Below are 2,942 nucleotides of genomic sequence, written 5' to 3' on the forward strand. Positions count from 1 at the left end.
GATTGCTGTATGTATTGTTTGGGGTTTCACAGAGAATGGAATCAGCTAGGTGGAGTAGAGTAGGAGGGACACCTCTAAGGTCACCAGCTTTTGCTTCAACAGGAATGTATGAGAAGCATAGCCCTACAGTGGATGTGCGTGTCTATGGGCCATTTTTCATGTTTTATATCATACAAGATATTTGAACACCTGTCATGAACTAAATTAACCATCTTGTGAGGCAAGAAATACAGATACCAGATATGTTCTGCGTTAGTAGTGGCACTAGCATCAATTCTTTGAAGGATAATAATTTCTTACTATATCTATGTAATAGACCCTGCGATAGACTAGTGTTCTGTCCAGCTGGTGAATGTATACATCAAGCTGCCTCACGCAACAGAAAAAGGAGGCAGCCAAGGCTTGTGCAAGGCTACTTACTACTTATATCTACTGTATGTAATACAGTACATAGGGCTGGTGCCTTGCTTCAGGTTTTCATTACACTGTTCGGGCGACTGCAGTGATGCACTGCAACTTCAACAGCAGCAACTGGCCCTTCCGACAACGATGCAACTTCAGCAGCTGCATCAGGTCCTGATCAACCCGCACTGCGTTCCTGTGATCGTCCTCGGGGCCGGTGTATTTATTCGAGGTAATCCTCGCTCTTTTGTTTGGGTCTCAACCCTGTGTTTTGTATACGTGTTTGTTTGGTCTTTGTCCCCGTGCCTTTACATGGCAAGCTGTAATTGGGTAAAGACATTTTTAAAACTATTACGCATTCCTGTGCCTGTCTCCCGATCCCTTCTTTCTATTGTTAGCTGTGCTTGGGTACTTAACATTACAACTGTAGGTGCTCATACACAACAATACATTCATTTTTCCATTATTTAACTAGGCAAGTCAGTTAAGAACAAATTCTTATTTTCATTGACGGCCTAGGAACAGTCAGGTGCAGAACGACAGATTTTTACCTTGTCAACTCTGGGATTCAATCTTGCAACCTTTCGGTTACTAGTCCAGCGATCTAACCACTAGGCTACCTGCCACCCCTACATGACTAGACTGTCTACAAGTTAACCCTAACCCTCTACAAGTTAAGCCAACCTCAAACTTTTCACACCTTTGCTAACAGCCCATCTCAATCATTGACCCTAGAGTGTAACAAAACACATACACAACCATTAACATGGTTTCTTGTATGTTTACACATCCTTATGGTCTGTCTTCATGTCTTTCCTGGAGACTTGCAGTACAAACAAACCTTCTACAATAGGTCAAGGCAGTGGGTAGTGAAGAAAGTGCACGAGCCCAAAACCCACCCCTTCAACACAAGACGAGTTTCACCGGCTGAAGAACATTCAGGACCCTGACTGGAACATTCAGTCAACACAACATCCATATTCAGTTAGACAGATGTTGTAGTATAATATAGAATACCTTGTATGCTCGCAACTGCACTGTGGTATAGATATTGCTAACTCTTGTACATATGTATATAAAGGAGTTTTATATAATACTTTTTAGTGTACTGACTAAATGAGTCAAGTGACAAAAATGAGTCCAGCTGCATCAGAAACCAATAAAATGTTTACTTTAACTCCTGGATCAATTCATTTTGATTCATTGTGATATTCAGCTTATATTGCAAGATAGCTACCAACAGCAAAACCACTTACTTGTATGTAGTTTGCCCTCTTGGTCCAGTGGGTCTAAGCTGCAGCCGCCAGGTGATCGTTGAGGTTCTGAAGAACGTCTACAGCACCCCTCTATCCATATGTGCTTCGAAACTTCGATGGTCTGTCACACACACAATCCATGGGGTCTGCAGTGACCCTCTCCAGTGACAAGTAGTTAAGATTTGTGCTAATTTTAATTAGCATTTTTTTCCTCAGCTGGTTCCCAAATGTAAAGAAATGGTGGTCATACTGGTCTTGGTCAGTCAGTTGACTGTTCTTCCCACACACAGCCTCCAGTTGCCTCGATGGCTGATCAGTCAATGTCATGTGACTTGGGAAATGGTAGTCAGGATTATCCTTTTTGGCAACTCACAGAAACAGACATTCTTGATGCCTTATTAGCTATTGACACCAAGAAGTTAGGGGCTGACAATTGAAACCAGTCTTTGCTTAAATATGCAGCACACCTAATTTTTTTTAGCATCAAGAAATCTTACAAAAGTGTGGAAAGCAGATTTTTTGTTACCACTCCATAATGGATAGTAGGGATCTTAATAATTAACAACCTATTTCCAGGCTCCCTTGTCTACCAATAATACCAGAATCATTGGTCATACAACAGTTGCGTTATTTTCTATTTGTAAAATGTATTCTTAATATTAATCAATCAGGATTCAGACCTAAACATAGCACCACTACGGCTACCATGTTTGTGGTAAATTATATTACAAATGCCTTAGATTCCCCAAACTGGGGAACGTGCAATGCCGTCGATGGTACGCCAAATAAAAAATGTGATTCCCATTTTTTTTTTAATGTAAAACTTTTTTATTTTGTACCATTTTAAAACTTTTTTTTCTTCACATTTTCAAACAGTCCATTAATATTTTCCAAAGGGGCTATACATTTGGGTGAGTTTTTTTCTCGTTTTTTTCTCGTTTCACTGCCAAAAATATATACATATACAGTGAGGCAAAAAAGTAATTAGTCAGCCACCAATTGCGCAAGTTCTCCCACTTAAAATGATGAGAGAGGCCTGTAATTATCATACACTTCACCTATGACAGACAAAATGAGAAAAAAAATCCAGAAAATCACATTGTAGGATTTTTAATGAATTTATTTGCAAATTATGATGGAGTATTTGGTCACCTACAAACAAGCAAGATTTCTGGCTCTCACAGACCTGTAACTTCTTCTTTAAGAGGCTCCTCTGTCCTCCACTCGTTACCTGTATTAATGGCACCTGTTTGAACTTGTTATCAATATAAAAGACACCTGTCC

The sequence above is a fragment of the Oncorhynchus mykiss genome, chromosome 22, assembly GCF_057628025.1.
Source record: "Oncorhynchus mykiss isolate SJ-2025 chromosome 22, ASM5762802v1, whole genome shotgun sequence".
Lineage (NCBI taxonomy): Eukaryota > Metazoa > Chordata > Actinopteri > Salmoniformes > Salmonidae > Oncorhynchus > Oncorhynchus mykiss.